Raw genomic sequence first — 19,208 nt, 5'->3', positions numbered from 1 at the left:
GATGAAATAAACAATTGTTCCGTTGGTCCCTCTGCTTCCCATTGCTTAGTATTCAGACAGCAATTTTTATAAAATATGGAGGTTCTGTTTAACAAATAGAGACTGAAAACTCTTCCTGTTCCATTAATTTATCTGGTCCTAAGGCAGGGGTTTGCAACCTTAAACCACAGAAAGAAAAAAAAAACACCGGGAGCCACAAAACCCTTCCCGTGCCTAGCATATGTAGTTGTAGTTAAATGTTCTGTTTTCTTCTGAAACTTTTCTTTTCTTGGATTTATCCATGGTTGGCCTACCGGGGGCCGAAAAGCTCAATAAATCACATGCTGGCGGGTGTCGCACATTGGCAATTGTGATACATTTTGAGTGACAGGGAGCCGCAGAAGAGGGGTGAAAGAGCCACATGCAGCTCCAGAGCCGCAGGTTGCTGACCCCTGTCCTAAGGTGTTTAAAGGTGCTAAAGCAATGCATACAACCACATATTGTGTCAGTAAGTTCCATAAACAGCAAACTGCTCATTAATGTTACTGTGTGATCCTACAATCTAGAAAGAGAAATATTTAATTTTATTTCAGTTTAATGGACTTACAAACTGTTCCATTTGCAAACGTTTCTGTGGCATATGTTCCACTGTTCTTAAATTAAGTTAAAATATAAAAATATAATACTAAATCATGTTAGCAACAACCTATAACAACACTACTGGGAACATAATCAATTTAGCAGACAAATTCTACTGTCCAAGGGGAAAATATCACAACATTCTGCTCCCAATGCCTGCTGGAAAACCACATTTTAATTCCTTTCCTAAAAGTCAACAGAGTAGGAATTTTCTGGAGAAATGCTGTTCCATAAGGGGAGTCAGCAGCTGAGTTGGCTGTGATCCTTGAAGACGGCCTTCCCCGAGTGAAGGAATATGGAGGGAAATGTATGCATGGATGTATAGATTTGTTTCATTAAATGTATTATGGCTGGCTATTGTAGTAGACTCTGGGCAGCTTACAAAATCCAAATACACAATTAAAACAGTTAAAGAGATAGAAAACATAAAATAGAACATGACAGGCTGGACTATAAACAGCAATAATAATGAAAACATAATAGGATCCCCATTAATATATAATACATTACTGCCAGGCCTGGGAACAAAGCTAAATTTTTGATCATCTGTATCTCTAGGGTGGTTGTCCCAGAGGGCAGTAGAAGCAGCAGAGAAAGTATGCTTTTTGAGTCCCATAAGATGGCATGCTTTAATTGAGCAGATCTGGAGCATAGCCATTCTGTCCGAATGAACCCAGCACAAAGATTCAATGGGAGATCAGGGGACCCTAAGCTAACTAGTTCCTATGCCATGAAGAGTTTTTATATAACGATCGGCGCCTGGAAGCCAGAGAGCTGCCTCACCTTGACAAATGGGTGTAGGAAGAAGTGACTCTTACTGCTTGCACTGCTGGATTTTGAACCAGCTGTAGCTTCTAGATCAGGAGTGTCAAACTCAATTTCATTGAGGGCCACATCAGGGTTGTGTTTGACCTCGGGGGGGAGGGGCAGGGGGGGCATGGCCAGCTCGACGTCACTCATGCCGGGGCGCCTGAGTGCTCTGCCAGTGAAAATGGGTTCCTGAGCTCCGTTTTCGGTTGCCACGGCCTCCTGGAACCCAGTCAAAATGGAGCTCTGGAAGGCTACCCGCAGTCCTCCCAAGCTCTGTTTTCACTGGTAGAGGCACTGTGGGCTGGTCCTTCACTGTTTCCAGGGTGGCCCTGCAGGCTGGTTCCGGCCCCCAGGCCTTGAGTTTGACAGCCCTGTTCTAGATGATTTTCAAGGGCAACCCCAGGTAGAACATATTGCAATCAATAATCTAAGAAGCTCTAATTAGACAAGCAGGTAGTACCAGTATTGAGAAGGGGCAGTTGCACAGGTTGTGAGCTATGAAGGGCAGGTGACAATTCAGTCCACTGTTGTGACTCCGTTACTTGAGCCTGTGTCATTGGCAGGAGAGGACTCTGAGAGTGAAGGAGAGGAGTTGGCAAGGCCTCCCTCTCCAGGACCCTCCTCTTTGGCAATGCCTTCAATGTCCGCCGAAGGGCAAGAGATAGGGCCGGGGCCAAGCACGTCCACGCAGCCACAGGTGGACAGTGATGAGAGTAATGAGTCTTGGCTGGATCCACACCAGCGTCGCAGAGATAAGCGCACGCAACAAAAGAAAAGGCATGCCCGAGATTAGGCTGAGTCACTGGACCACACCCCACAGGGTATAAAAGGGAGCGTGGTGGCCAGTCAAACCTTGTGACGAACAAAGCTGAAAGCTTCCACGCCATTCTGCATTGCCGGACATTTGCTATAGACTTTTGCTGGATTATCTTTGGACTTGATTGACTCTGTAATTATTGAGCTTTTTACTTTGATGTACCAGAAGCGGAGAGAAGTTATCTCTTTCCTTTGTAGTAATAAACTCTTGGCAGGCAGCCACTAGGTTGCTGTCAAGTTCCGTTATCATAAGGAAAAGGATTTTGTCGGCTGGTTTGGTCTTTAACTCTCGAACGTCTGTTGGTGTGTGTGCGTGTGAGACGGGGACAGAATATCCACTGAATTTTAACCTAAAGGAAATTGGTAACCAGCGTAGCTCTTGAGGCAGTGTTACATGGAAAAATAGAGAGGAATAGAAAATGGATATAAAAATATTTTAAGAAAAGTTACTAGACTGCATAGTGGAGAAAGGCATCTTTGTCCTAGTTCACAGATCATGATAAGCTATATTTTTATTTGTTTGGCCCTTGTATGTTATGTGAATTCAGCAATTGCAAATTGTAAACAAAAGGAAATTACCAGTGGTGAAATCCAATTTTTTTTACTATCGGTTCTGTGGACGTGGCTTGGTGGGCGTCGCAGGGGAAGGATACTGCAAAATCTCCATTCCCACCCCTCTGGAGCCAGCCAGAGGTGGTATTTGCCAGTTCTCCGAACTACTCAAAATTTCCACTACTGGTTCTCCAGAACCTGCTGGATTTCACCCCTGGAAATTACTTTAATCAGTAATTTCCAAACAATTCAGATATTCATAGCTAAAATTAACGAGATCTATGAATACAGTTACTGGCTCTATGATTCCCTAGCCTAGCCCTTCTTATCTATTTTTTCTTATTATGTGTATGGTTATTTAAAATGAAACTGTAACCAAATAGATAAATCTAAGCAAAATTCCCATGTGGATCTAAAACATTTTTTTTCTCTGACCTTCCTAACCTTCCTGACCTTTCTTTTGTAAATGGGCAAATTTATCCCATTACCCTTTCCATGCTTTTTCAGCACTTTCTTGCTTTCTGTATTCCTTTAGAATCTTCTGATTACTCATTTCCTTGTATAAGAAACACCAGCCATTTCCTGACTACCATGCTAAGACATTTTGTTGAAACCACAAAGCCTGGATATCCGAAAGGCATGTCCATCTGTGTATATGTTTAAGGTCCGATTTGGTCAGCTTCCCTTGTACAGAACTGAATTTTAGATATAAAATTCCAGCGGCTGCCTCCTTACAAAAGGACATAGAGCAATCTTTGCAAAGGAGGCATTTCACCCTCACCAATGGTTAATTGTCCAGTTACAAGCAGTTGGCCTGTGATCGTGGGCATACTTCCACTAAAAGCTTCATTCGGTTCAGTGGGACTTACTTCTGGGTTAAGGTTATTGTGTGAGAACTGCCTAAATGTGATTAAAATTTCATGTAATTACTCTTTAGTCATTACTTCCACATTGCAACTCTTCCACCTTCCCACAAAATAAATACGAAGGGCAGCTTGTCGTTCTCCAATATGAATAGAAACTTCCCCTCAGCCTAAAAGCGCTGTTCCACATTTTTTCCCCTTAAAATATTTCAAGTTTACTGAATTCTTGCTGCTTTACTATTGAGTCAGTTGGAGAAGAGAAATGTTAAGCTGGGTAAAGGTATTCGAGAGAGGCTTGGGTATTGCAGCTTCTTAGGCTATGAGATCTACTGCTAAATAATTCAATTTCTAGATTATTTATTCATGCAGCAGAGCTCAGATGTCCTCCTTTTCTTTCATCTCTTCTGCATGTCATGGAAAGTTCCTGACAAAATATTGTAAATGGGTCCAGAAGCTGCTACTGTAAGAACAGAGTAAAATCCACCCCCCTTTTTTTTCCTGGCCCATTTTCCAGAGGTAAATGTCATTTTATTTGCAAATGTAGAATGTATAAAAAGTCAAAAACTTAAAACCAGCAAAACAGTTTGCAATTGAATTGGTTACCAGTGTGCTAGTAATTTCTAAATGGATCGCATCAATACATTAAATGAGATTAAGTAAAGGATAAGGAAATAATATCAAGATTGCATTTATTGCTATCGGTGAGAGAGCGAAGAAACTTGAAAAATCTATATGTTGTGTTCCATTTCTGATCAAATTCTTACTGCTTTCTGTGAAAATCTGTCATTTAATTAGCCAGCATTTCAACACTACTGTATACCATTACAGTTTTGCCAGGGAGAGGCAATTGAAAATTTAACAACTTTCAAGAGATTTCTGTTTTTGAATTTTTTTTTCTTCAAATTTCATTTGAGAGGCATACAAGCAGCATTTTTTTCAATTTGGCATGTGAAATCTTGCGAAGGTTTATCTCTACCACACATGGTCATTAGTTTTTACATTTTGAACATCTTAACATATGTTAATGCTTTCATTATTTTATATTTTTATTTTAAATTACATAGCATTTGATCTGCGATCTTAATGGTTTTTAATGCTGTATTTCTTTTGCAGATGCATATCCTGACAGCCAATCCAGAAACGTTTTGAATAAACAATAAAACATATTCCAACAGCATAAATAAAACTTGAAGAAGAATTGATTTCCAATTTCTTGTGAGAGAAGAGTGAAGAGTATCTGCCTTCCTTTGCTATACCGCCGTTTTAGAATTGATCAATTAAAAACATAGACACAGGAGCAGGCTAGATTCTTCATGATGGGAAAATCAGACGATGTTATTAATCATGTCATCCTTATTTATGTGAGTATTCAAAACATCTTTCTTCAAAACATTAAGATGCTGCACATTATTTTATATATGTACAAAAAGAGGAATCCCCTGACTTTGTTCCATTAGATCAGGGCAGTGGTGAAATCCTTCCCGGTTTGCCACCGGTTTGCTACTGGCACATGTGTGCCAAGTGCATGCTCTGTGCACACATGCACAGTGCACACCAAACATGCGCAGGCGCAGTGTGCACAAGTACATGTGCAGTGCATGAAACGCATGCTGTGCGCGCATAAGCAGTACTCACCAAATGCATGCTTCGCATGGAAAAAGGGTTGTGAAGGTAAGTAGAACAGCGAGGGGGGGAACAGCTGTGCCGGGCAATTTAGATTCACTAGAAAGCAGGGTTTCCTGGTTCATCCAGGTTTGGATGAACCAGTAGCTTTTTTTTACTGCCGGTTCGCCCAAACCGGTAGTTTTTATCACTACCGATTCGCCTGAACTGGTGCGAACCGGTAACATTTCACCGCTGGATCAGGGGTGTCAAACTGGATTTCTTCGAGGGCCAGATCAGCATTGTTGTTCTCCTCCATGGACTGGCTGGGGGGTGGGGGAGAGAGTATGGATGCCTCCTGCAGCACCCTGCCGGCCAAAATGGGGCATGGTGCCTGTTTTCGGCCTGGACGGCCCCCTGCAGCACTCTGCCAGCCAAAGGGGGCGCAGGGGGCCCTCGCACAGTCCCCTGTGCCCCATTTTGGCTGCCAGAGACACCGCGGGCTGGTCCTTTGCTCTTTCCAGGCCGGCACCGCAGGCCAGATTTAAGCACCCCACCCCATGGGCCTCGGGTTTGACACCCTTGCATTATAGCCCATGTTCACAACATTCCTGTGTCCTATTTCCCCCTAACAACAGGCATCTTGTTGGATAAGTTAGGCTGTGAGACATTATTGAGTTTTGTGGACTTAATTCCTGTAGGTTTCAATCTGTTTCACCAGCTGCATCCTATGAAATGGTGGACTTGCCTTGTGAACTGCCTTAGGATTTATGTATACTGTACATTATGTATTCACCAGCTTACATGCCTGGGACGTCCTCCTTCCCATGGGAACAGGGGCTGGTGACTTATACGTCATAATATTTTAACAAAGCATTTGCTAAGTTAGGAATCTAGAGCTAGGATTCTCCAGGGTTTGTGGCCAAATAAACAAAGGTGGGTGGAATTCATATCTTCAGGCAGCTGCCCAAGTGCCAGCATTCATGCAGAGGGCTCCATTGTCCCCAGCAGTCCTTTTCACCCTGTTGCTCTGATTCAGTCAAAGTTGGGCAGACATTTGGGAAACTGTCTTTAAAAAAAAAATCACAGAATGAATGGTGCATAGCACTGATGCCAACGGGCAGGAGCTCTTTTGTTTATTTCCCAGTTCTGCTTGACTGCTGCAGCACCATTGTGGCAAAGCAGTTTAGCAGTTTGATTGCAATATTGTCGCTGTCAAGAAAACCCACAGGTCTAGAGGAGATGCTGCTATGGGGATGGGATGTATGTGTGTGTGTGTGTATTTTCGATGATTTCAGAAGTAGTTCACCATTGCCCACTTTGTTTTATTTTTATTTATTTATTTATATCCCACCTTTACTATTTTTACAAACGTACGGCAGCAAACATATCCAACAAATCTTCCTCCTCCTATTTTCCTCACAACGATAACCTTGTGAGGTGAGTTGGGCTGAGAGAGCATGACTGGCCCAAAGTCACCCAGTTGGCTTACATGGCTAAGGCAGATTAGAACTCATGGCCTCCCAGTTTCTAGATTAGTGCCTTAACCACTAGACCAGTGATAGCTAACCTTTTTGCCATCGCATGCCAAAAGCAAGGGGAGCGCGCGGGGTGGTGGTGGTATCACATGCATGTATGCCCACATCCATAATTCTATGCGCCCCCCATGCTCCCCCTGCTTTTGGCAAGCGATGGCACGGTGGGCCCGGTAGGCCTATTTTTCACTCTCCCCAGGCTCCAGAGCCTTTCTAGGAGCCTGGGGAGGGCAAAAACAGCCTTTCCCACCCTCCCTAGAGGCCCTCTGGAAGCCGGAAACAGCGTGTTTCCTGACTTCTGGTGGGCCCAGAAGGCCCGAAAATCAACTGACCAGCGCACGCATGCGTGCCGGAGTTGAGCTCGCGTGCCCACCGATATGGCTCCACGTGCCACCTGTGGCACCCGTGCCATAGGTTCGCCATCACGGCACTAGACAAACTGGCTTTCAGTGTGTGTGTACCTGTGCACACGTGTACATGCACATATACATATATTTTCGTTCTGAGGAAGGTCTGTGTGATTAGTAAGGGTTGACAACAAGTGGACAGCACATAACCACCCCCATGCATCCCTGTACCCGTGTATGTTTTATACACAGAGAGAGAGGGAGAGAAAGACACAAAGGGAGACAGAGTAGACTAGAAGAAGGTGATTTCTGGAAAATTGAAACTTGTAAGTAGAAGGGTTGAACATGATAAATAGGGACAAAACGTCCTATTTTGCCACATTTTAAAGAAGATTACCTATTAACTTTTCAGGGAGAGACAGGGAAGTTCAGAAACAGCTTTCTTCCTCTGCTGATATGCACAAACCTTTTTCTTAGGCCATCCTCCTAAAACCAGTTTTGCCCCTTACTTTGGCCTCCACTTTGGTAAATGGGTCATCCCCTGCAGCTGCATGCTTTTCATTCCACGCTATCAAGGATGAATATATATTGAGACAAATAGGCCCATTCCTTTGCAGATTTCCCCCCCCACCCCCAATTTTCTCTCCACTGGACTCTTTTGAAGTCTGATAGGTACAACCTGGCTTTGCTTTCTTGTATTTTTCCATCCTTCCCCTTTTATGTTGGTGTAATGCAGTCTTACTAGCCGTGACACTTTAGCATTTTCCAGAATTTCTGTAAACTTATCCAATATTGGAAATTATAATTGCCATTCAGACATCTGTAGGGCCACAGGTCGTTTTCCCATCCCACCAGGCTCCCAAAATTAGAGCCTCGAGGCCAGAGATAAGTGTATTGTGATTCTGATTGTTGTGTCCTGCATTTTTTTCCTGTCATGTTTTAACAATTGCTTTAAAAGATTTAAAGACAATGTTATTTAAATTCTCCTGGTTAGGATATGATTTCTATTGCATTTTTCAGTGGTGAATGTCCTGCTGTAATATGTAATTAATCTCTCTGACACTGTACATGGGTTTTGCTAGGAAAATGTCCAACAGAAATTCTACTCCAGGATATTCATTCAAGAAATTTAAAATAAATATTCAAGAACTCTGAGAACAGTTGAGAAGTAGAAACCTTTTTTTGAGAACTTACAAGGCAGATTTGGAGATGCTATTCTGTTCTCTGGTTGAAACATTAAATAATAGAAGTAGATGAAAAACTGTTTGCACAAGAGATCTGATTCAACCCCAAGGAAAATGCTTTCCATAAAACAACTCTATTATATCCAGGGGCACCAAACACATTAATTTCTGTTTCTGTTTCAGATCCAGATCCTCTCTTAGTTTTCGTCTTCTAGACCAGAAGAAATATTTCTGCTGGAAAGCTTCATAGGGTGCATCTTTGCAACATCAATGTATAGACTCTGACGTAAACAATTAAAATTATAATAGACACCAAAACTCCGGGCAGAATACAATTGTATTGTTTTCTGTTGTACAGATTTTCTAACTTTAGGCTATAAACACAATGGACACATTTCCTTTGATAAATGACTTGCAAAATTTTCCAGTACTGTACTGGGCAATTAGTGAAGAGTTCAATGGGAATATTGGAAAAAAAGGAGGGAGGGAGAGGGGAAGGAAGGAAGGAAGGAAGGAAGGAAGGAAGGAAGGAAGGAAGGAAGGAAGGAAGGTTCCAAATGAGATTCACTGATGAAAAATGAGGATAGAAAGCCATTTTAAGGGTGGCAAACTATTGTAAGCTGCCCAGAGTCACTCTGGATAGTGAGGAGGGCAACATATAAATTTAATAAATAAAGTAAATATCACTCTCAACATGACTGGGAAAAGGCTGTGATGAAGTCACATTTGTATGAAAAATGTATAAGAGCAACCAGCCAACTGGATACAGTAGCTATCTGAGTCAAGACCTTGGAGAATTGCAAGTTCAAAATTCATACATAATTTCTTTCTCTTTCCACTGCTGGGCATGTGGAGAGCTTTGCCTCACATCTGGCTCTTGGCCCATTACGCATCTCCACAGTGAGTGTTGCCAAGGGACTAACTTTCTTATTCACTGTTTTAGTCTAATTTCACTCAAACACCCCCAAACCTGGAGCAACTCCAAATTCTCCACGACCAGTGCCTTGTCCTAGTTTCCTTATTTTCCATTACCTGTTGCCCAAAGCCTTTTTTTTTTAATTCCACTCCTCCCTGAGTCAGCCACAGATCCCTTACTCTGTTTAAATGCTTTATTTCTATTTTTCCTCTTGCCCTGTGTGAAGCACCACCCTTTAAATTGCAGCCTTGGTATACTCTGCTGCTCAATCCTGCCCAAATCCCTCAATAAACGTTATTTTCGCACTCCTGCACACACTGAAGCCTCTTGGATATTTAATCTGAAATGCCCTGCAGGCCTATTAAAGGATCCTGCCTGCTGTGCCTGCCACTTTTCACCCTGTTCATCACAAAAGCAGTGTTGCAATGTCACTCTGCAAGCTCCTCCTCCCCTTTGGGCATGTATGTGACAGCATGATATATATATAGAATAGGGCCAAGACTTGAATACCACGAAAACGCTTTCTCTAGCCCAGTGATGGAGAACCTTTTCGGCACCGAGTGCCCAAACTGAAAATTGTGTGCATGTTGTGTGCATGTGCACGCACCAGAGCACTGGAAACCCGAAGACAGCTGGCCAGCGCATGCATGCCCAAAGAACCGTTTTTTGGCTGGTTCTTTGGGCCATTTTCAGGCTGTTTTTCAGGCCTGTTTTTTGGGCATTTTCAGGCCATTTTCAGGCCATTTCCTGGGCTGTTTTCCGGTGCTCTGCCACCTGTGAAGACCAGCTGGCCAGCATGCACGTGCACGCCAGAAACCAAAAAAGCAGCTGGCGATGGCACGCATACTCACAGAAAGGGCTCTGCATGCCACCACTGCTGGAGTGAAATGCTCCCGGTTCGGACCGGATCGCCCGATCCGGTAGCGATGGTGGCAGGTGGTTCGGAGAACCAGTAGCAAAAATCTGTGCGCCCCCCCCACCATGCCCAGCTGAGCCGCACAATCATCAGAGGCTTTTTTTTTTTTTTACTTTTAAAAGCATTTTTTCTACAACCTCTTCCGACGAAAAAATGCTTTTAAAAGTAAAAAAAAAAAGCTTCTGATGATCGCACAGCTCATCTGGGATCATCAGAGGCTTTTCAAAGCATTTTTTTTCTGCAACCTCTTGGCCGAAGAGGTGGTAAAAAAAATCCTTTGAAAAGTCTCTGACGATCCCAGCTGAGTTGCCTGATCATCAGAGAGGCTTTTCAAAGCATTAGAAAAAATGCTTTGAAAAGTTAAAAAAAAAAAGTTGGCCACACCCATCCAGTCACATTACCCACCACCACCAAGCTACACTCACAGAACCAGTAGTAACAAATTTTACATTTCACCCCTGCACCAATGGCATGCATGCCATAAGTTTGCCATCACGGCACTAGCCTCTCCCACTCTGTGCATCAAGATAACCAGGAGTTCGGGCAGGATAGTTTGACTTTAAAAAAAAAACACAAATTTTATCTTAACAAAATGTAACACATCAGATGAGATATATACAAAGATACTGCTTCCTTGATGATTTAAACATTATTAAATTTGGTGTGGATTTTTGAGATAATATGTAATGACAAACTGCCGGACGAGAATCTAGCCATATTAACATGGTCAGAAAAGTAAATCAGATTGTTTTAATGTTTGGCACATTCCTCTTTCTGACCTCAACATTTCAATACACTGGAACCATTTTGGAACCAATAGTGGATTTTCACCTTCCGTTAAACAGAGTAGATTCTAAAAGCAGAAATCTGTTCCTAGGATGCCATCTGTTCTAGATTTCAAAAGTTTCTTCTTATTTAGAAGTTCACTTTTTTCAAATGAATAATGAGAACATTTTTTCTTCTTCTTCTGTCCTTTCTAGACAGAGACAAAACTTTTATTTTGCTTGTCATCTGTACCGTCTGGTTGAGATTATTGTTCTGAACCAGCTCCCCAAACATGACAAACCCTCTGAAGTTAACTCAAAGACTCCTTTATTATTTTGCCGGGGCAGCGCTAGCAGCCCCAGCAAAAAGTTTCTCTCTCACCGCAGGCTAACAAGTCCGTCCGGCAGGGAGATGAATAGTTGTCTGCCACATCTATTCATCTCCGCCCCCTGCCTTTTATCCCCAAAGTTAGGGTGGGACTTTGCTAGCAGCGGTGGCTCTTCCTTCCCAAGGATCAGCCCATGGATTTCCATTGCTCTCCTCTCCTCTGCCTTCTGCGCATCCGCACATCAGGCACTGGACCCAGCTGTTCCTCCTCTTCCTCATCAGCCACCTCCAGACCCGGGGGCTGTTGACTCTCCATCTTAGGACTGATGGAGGGCCCAGGCTCTGCTTCTGTCTCTCTCTCTCTGCCAGCTCCATTTCCTCTTCCCCCTCAGAGCTCTCAGGTTGCCTTGATGCTGACCCTGACTCCAACACCTCCTCCTCCTCCTCCTCTGATTCAGCTGCTGGATGGGCACCGACTTAAAGTGGTGAACATACCTAATACTCTTTTCTCCTCCTGTTTTCCCTATAACAAGGAGAGGGTGGGTTGGGCTGAGTGAGAGTGACTGGCCCAGTTGGTTTTCAAGCCTAAGGTGGGACCAAAACTCACAGTCACCTGGTGATTGGCCCAAAGTCACTCATTTGGCTTTCATGTCAAAGGTGGAACTAGAATTCACAGTCTCCTGGTTTCTGTCCTAGTGCCTTAACCACTAGACCAAACTAGCTGTTAACCTATTAATAAACTATTATGTAAACCATAGTTAAACAAAAATGATTTAATGCAGTGAGAGTCTTTGGATTGGGACAGGTGAAAAATAAATAAATAAATAAATAAATAAATAAATAAATAAATAAATAAATAAATAAATAAAGATAGATAGATAGATAGATAGATTGATGATTGATAGATAGATGATAGATAGATAGATAGATGATAGATAGATAGATAGATAGATATAGATAGATAGATTGATGATAAATAGATAGATGATTGATTGATTGATAGATGATTAATAGATAGATGATTGATAGATGATGATAGATGATAAATAGATGATAGATGATAGATAGATGATTGATTGATAGATGATAGATATAGATAGATAGAAGATAGATAGATAGATGATAGATAGATGATAAATGATAGATGATAGATGATAGATGATAGATAGATAGATAGATAGATAGATAGATAGATAGATAAATAAATAGATGATATAGATGATTGATAGATGATAGATAGATGATAAATAGATGATAGATGATAGATAAATGATTGATAGATAGATGATAGATATAGATAGATGATATAGATAGATAGATGATTGATAGATAGATGATAGATAGATAGTTGATGGATTGATTGATTGATAGATGATAGATATAGATAGAAGATAGATAGATAGATGATAGATAGATAGATGATAAATAGATGATAGATGATAGATAGATAGATGATAGATGATAGATAGATAAATGATTGATTGATTGATAGATGATAGATAGCTGATTGATTGATTGATAGATAGATAGATGATTGATAGATAGATGATTGATAGGTGATAGATAGATAGATGATAAATAGATGATAGATGATAGATGATAGATAGATGATTGATTGATAGATAGATGATAGATAGATGATAGATAGATAGATGATTGATTTATTGATAGATAGATGATAGATAGATGATAGATGATAGATAGATGATAGATAGATGATTGATTGATAGATAGATGATAGATATAGATAGATAGATGATATAGATAGATGATTGATAGATAGATGATAGATAGATGATAGATGATTGATTGATAGATGATAGATAGATAGATGATTGATTGATTGATTGATTGATAGATGATATACAGATAGATAGAAGATAGATAGATGATAAATAGATGATAGATGATAGATAGATAGATGATAGATGATAGATAGATAAATGATTGATTGATTGATAGATGATAGATAGCTGATTGATTGATTGATAGATAGATAGATGATTGATAGATAGATGATTGATAGGTGATAGATAGATAGATGATAAATAGATGATAGATGATAGATGATAGATAGATGATTGATTGATAGATAGATGATAGATAGATGATAGATAGATAGATGATTGATTTATTGATAGATAGATGATAGATAGATGATAGATGATAGATAGATGATAGATAGATGATTGATTGATAGATAGATGATAGATATAGATAGATAGATGATATAGATAGATGATTGATAGATAGATGATAGATAGATGATAGATGATTGATTGATAGATGATAGATAGATAGATGATTGATTGATTGATTGATAGATGATATATAGATAGAAGATAGATAGATGATAAATAGATGATAGATGATAGATAGATAGATAGATGATAGATAGATAAATGATTGATTGATAGATAGATGATAGTTAGATAGGTAAATAATGATAGATAGATTTATTTATTTTATTTATTTATTTATTAAATTTTTATACCGCCCCCTCTCCCGAAGGACTCGGGGCGGTGAACAGCCAAAATTAAAAACACACAATACAAATATTAAAATACATTAAAACAAAATTAAATTATCTTAGGCTTCTCCAATTTAAAACCCCGTTACCCATAAAATTCACCAATTAAAAATTTTTTTTTTAACCCAGCCCAGCTTGCTGAAATAAAAAAGTCTTCAGGGCCCGGCGGAAGGTCCGGAGGTCCGGGATTAGTCGTATCCCTGGGGGCAGCTCATTCCAGAGGGCGGGTGCCCCCACAGAGAAGGCTCTTCCCCGGGGGGTCGCCAGCCGACATTGCCTGACAGACGGCACCCTGAGGAGACCCTCTCTGTGGGAGCGTGTTGGCCGGTGGGAGGTTATCGGAGGCAGAAGGTGGTCTCGTAAATAACTGGGTCCTAAGCCATGGAGCGCTTTGAAGATGAGAACCAACACCTTGAAGCGCACTCGGAAGACCACTGGAAGCCAATGCAGCTCGCGCAGGAGAGGTGTCACGTGGGAGCGCCATGCCGCCCCCATAAGTACCCGCGCGGCCGCATTCTGCACCAGTTGGAGCCTCCGAGTGCTCCTCAAGGGGAGCCCCATGTAGAGAGCATTACAGTAGTCAAGGCGGGAAGTAACGAGGGCATGAGTGACCGTGCATAGGGAGTCCCGATCCAGAAAGGGGCGCAACTGGCGTATCAGGCGAACCTGATAGAAAGCCCCCCTGGCCACGGCCGTCAAATGCTCTTCTAAGGACAGCCGTGCGTCCAGGAGGACACCCAAGTTACGCGCCCTCTCCGTGGGGGCCAATGTCTCGCCCCCAATAGTCAGCGATGGCACCAGCTGACTATATCGGGACGCCGGCAGCCACAGCCACTCAGTCTTGGAGGGATTGAGTCGGAGCCTGTTCCTCCCCATCCAGACCCGCACCGCCTCCAGGCACCGGGACATCACTTCAAGGGCATCGTTGGGGTGGTCTGGGGTGGAGATGTACAGCTGGGTGTCATCAGCGTACAGATGGCACTGCACCCCAAAACCACGGATGATCTCGCCCAGCGGCTTCACATAAATGTTGAACAGGAGAGGCGAGAGGACCGACCCTTGTGGCACCCCACAAACCAAGTGCCTTGAGGTCGACCTCTGCCCTCCAGCCAACACAGACTGCGACCTGTCGGAGAGATAGGAGGAGAACCACCGTAAAACAGTGCCTCCCACTCCCAACTCCTCCAACCGGCGCAGCATGATACCATGGTCGATGGTATCAAAAGCCGCTGAGAGGTCTAATAGGACCAGAACAGAGGAGCAACCTCTGTCCCGAGCCCTCCAGAGATCATCAACCAACGCGACCAATGCCGTTTCCGTGCTGTACCCGGGCCTGAAGCCGGACTGGAATGGATCTAGATAGACGGTTTCCTCCAGGTACTGCGGGAGCTGTCGCGCAACCACACTCTCAACAACCTTCGCCAGGAAGCGAAGGTTGGAAACTGGACGATAGTTTGCTAAAACAGCTGGGTCCAGAGAGGGCTTCTTGAGGAGGGGCCTCACCACCGCCTCTTTCAAGGCGGGAGGCAATGATTGATTGATTGATAGATAGATAGATGATTGATAGATAGATGATTGATAGATGATAGATAGATAGATGATAAATAGATGATAGATGATAGATGATAGATGATAGATAGATGATAGATAGATGATAGATAGATAGATAATTGATTGATTGATTGATAGATGATATATAGATAGAAGATAGATAGATGATAAATAGATGATAGATGATAGATAGATAGATAGATGATAGATGATAGATAGATAAATGATTGATTGATAGATAGATGATAGTTAGATAGGTAAATAATGATAGATAGATGATTGATTGATTGATAGATAGATAGATGATTGATAGATAGATGATTGATAGATGATAGATAGATAGATGATAAATAGATGATAGATGATAGATGATAGATGATAGATAGATGATAGATAGATGATAGATAGATAGATGATTGATTGATTGATAGATAGATGATAGATAGATGATAGATGATAGATGATAGATAGATGATTGATTGATTGATTGATTGATTGATAGATGATAGATGATAGATATAGATAGATAGAAGATAGATAGATAGATGATAGATAGATAGATAGATAGATAGATAGATAGATAGGTGAAGCCCACTAAAAGTGATCTTTTAGCCATGGCCCTTTAATAGCGACAGATGCTGTCTGTCCCTTGGTGAGAGGAAACAAATGATTTGTTCAGGAGAGGAATCAGGAAGTTGGATCTGCTCCTAATAAAGTGGGAACATTTGGGACCCATCAGTGAAAGGAAAAATAAAATGAGTGTCATGTTCCTACTATCCACTTTGGCTTTCCTCCATTGTTTGCTTAGGTTCAGGAAGGAACAAAAACAAAGCAGTCTGTTTATTTTGGGGGGGGGGAGGCCCTCGCAAAATTCTATACACCAACAAGCTGATCCAGCCAAACATATGATTTTCTGGTTTTAGAAAAGGATAGTATCCAAAGCTGTCGTGTTTGGGGCAAAGGTCACCTTGCGTCTGATTTTTCACACTCTGTAAATTGGCACGAGAAAGTGCAATCACACAGGAGAGGAAGTGACCCGTGTGGATTGGCTATGCCCCCCACCTCCCCCAAGCTCATCTTGCCAAAAAGAAGAGAGAGATCATGCATACCAAAAGTCTCTGCAATGGGAGGACCAGGAAGGGGGCTGCCTTTGCTGGTTGCTGCTGGGCTTCCCTTTAATCTTCCCGCTTGCAAACAGACATGTTTCAAGGACGCTGAAAGGACACCGGAAAGGTAGCGGAAACAACAAAAAGCTGGGTTCAAAATCCCTATTTAAGTGTAATCCACACTAGCTGCTGTTGAACTGTTCTTCAGGTGACCCTCCACCACCATCCCGGCTTCAGGATTTATTTATTTATTAAATTTATATGCCGCCCGTCTCACCGATAAGACGACTCTGGGGCAGCTTGATTATTCAAAGGCTTTGCACTGTGCCTGTGACATCAAGCCATGGAATGTGCTCAGGGCTTCAAAAATTTCAGCAATGGGTTCTCTGCCCTGTTGCTGGGTGGGCGTGGCCATGGTGGGCATGGCCTAGTTGGCCTCCTGTACCATGGCGGGGAGCGGGGGTTTCGTTTTCACCTTCCCTAGGCTCCGGAGGCTTTCCTCGAGCCACTGGGAGGGCTAAAACTCTCCCCCGGGCTCTGGAGGCCCTCTGGAGACCGGAAACAGGCCTGTTTTTGGACTTCTGGAACTTCCGGGAGGTCTGTTTTTCCCCCTCCCCGAGCCTCCACGCGGGCCCTGCACTTACCTCGCATCCAAAATGGGCCGCATGGAGACTCCTGGGAGGGGAGGGTGGGGTGGGAGGAGCCAGCCAGGGGTGGGATTTGGAGGTTCTCCAAACCAGCTATAACGTTAGCTACGGGTTCTCCTGAACCTGGGTGAATCCGTAGCAGCCCACCCTTGAATGTGCTCAGAAAAATGGAAATCTCAGAACATCCCATTGCTCTTACGAGAGAAAGCTATGTAAAAATCGGTGAGCCACAATGTTTACAGAACAAGGTGGAAGAGACTGATTCAAACAGACGGGCTAAAGGTTGGCAAAGAAGTATGACAAGTTTGTCACAAGAACTGAGGTGTCCTCAACGGGAAATCATCTTTCTCCCTTTCTGCCCAAGCTTTGAACAGCTACTTTGCCAATTTATCCAGTGGATTAGCACAGCGCACACAAAATGTGGGGTTAATGTTAATAGTTATTTGTTTGTGATTCTCTTTTTTAGCAGGAATCAACAACTTTTGCTGGCTCCCAGGTGCTACCCTAGGATTTTCCACCACGCAGTTTCATGTGATGAAGGTTTTATCAGGTTTTATCTTGGGCCAATAAATTATCTATGCCGTGCATAATTTGTGTGATTTCAAGAGCAGTATACAATAAGTTAAGCATGAGGCAGCAATGCGCTACTACTGGTGAAAAGGCATTAGATCAGTGGCCCCCAACCTTTTGGGCATCAGGGATCGGTTCCGTGAGGAGAGGTTTTTCCGCGGACCGGAGGGGCGTGGTTTCATGTGTTGCCTGCATCCTGCGGATGGGGATTCACTTGTTTGCACGGCCTGGTTTCTGGCATGTCGCAGTCCAGTGCTGATCCATGAACTGGGGTTTGGGAACCCCTGCATTAGAAGACCATAGAGTCCCAATTATGGGAAGCAATTAGTTTATACTCTGCCCTCGTCTGGGCCCATTTGAAGTACTGTATTTTGGGTGTCAGTTCAAACAGGCCAGTGACATATTTGAGTGACTTTGGAACGGAGTTTCCAAGCTGGTGAAGGATGTGGAATGCAAAGCCTACCAGGAACAATTAAAAGATCTGGGTATGTTTACCCTACAAAAAATAAAAGTAAAGGGAAATGTCATACCAGCTTCCAAGCATTTGAAGCTTGTTATGCAAAAGAGAGAGTGAGCTAACTTATTGCACCAGAAGAGTGGTCTAGATCCAATGGCTTAAAATTACTAGGGGTGGAGGAATTCAGGCTAGACTTCAGGAGCAACTTCTTAGCTGTATGAACTATCAGCTACTCCAGGATTTTTTTTTAATCAGGCCATGGAACATGTTAATTAAAAACATCCCAGGAGCCCCCAGTGGCTTAAGGGGCAGAGAAAGAAGTTTACAAGACACCAAGCAGTTAAAGATGACAGTGGGAACTTTGTACTTTCAGACTTGCAAGATTGCTGTCTGCCCTCCCGAGTAAAGCAGACAGGAGACATAGACTAGAGCAGTGATGGCTAACCTCTTCCGGACCAACTGCCCAAAGCACGCACACCAGTAGTGAGTTCCACTTACCTTCACTCCCGGTTTGGAACCGGGAGCACATGCGCAGAGTGTCCGTGATGATGTCCAGGCGGGTGGGCAGAGCCTCCTGCTGCCGCCACTACTGGTTCGCCCGAACTGGGGCAAACTGGTAGAAACCCACCACTGGCGCACGCACAAATGCGTACGCGCGCAAACCCCCAAAATGCAATGCGCCCCCACATGCAGCCCCCGCATGCACCCCACCCCAACGCATGCACACATGGCCCCCGCATGCGTCCCCCCCCGCATGCGCCCCACCCCCCCACATGCATCCCACCCCTGGGCATGCACGCACGGCCCCCACATGCGCCTCACCCCCTGGGCATGCATGGTAGAGATCTGAAGACCAACTGGCCGGCGAGAGGCATGTGCACATGCATGGCGGAGCTGAGCTGGGCCGAGGGCTCGCATGCCCATAGAGAGGGCGCTGCGTGCCACCTCTGGCATGCGTGCCATAGGTTCGCCATCATGAGACTAGATGAACTAATTCTTATTTTATTATAAGGCTTACATTAACAGAATCTTGCAAGTCTAAAAGTACAAACTTCTCATTGCCACTTTTAACTTGCTTGATCCTTCCTAAGTTTCT

The sequence above is a fragment of the Pituophis catenifer genome, unplaced genomic scaffold (assembly GCF_029215685.1).
Source record: "Pituophis catenifer annectens isolate HBS135680 unplaced genomic scaffold, rPitCat1.0.hap2 SCAF_1, whole genome shotgun sequence".
In the NCBI taxonomy this organism is placed as follows: domain Eukaryota; kingdom Metazoa; phylum Chordata; class Lepidosauria; order Squamata; family Colubridae; genus Pituophis; species Pituophis catenifer.
The sequence above is the reverse complement of the archived record's forward strand: the minus strand, read 5'-3'. Positions refer to the sequence as shown.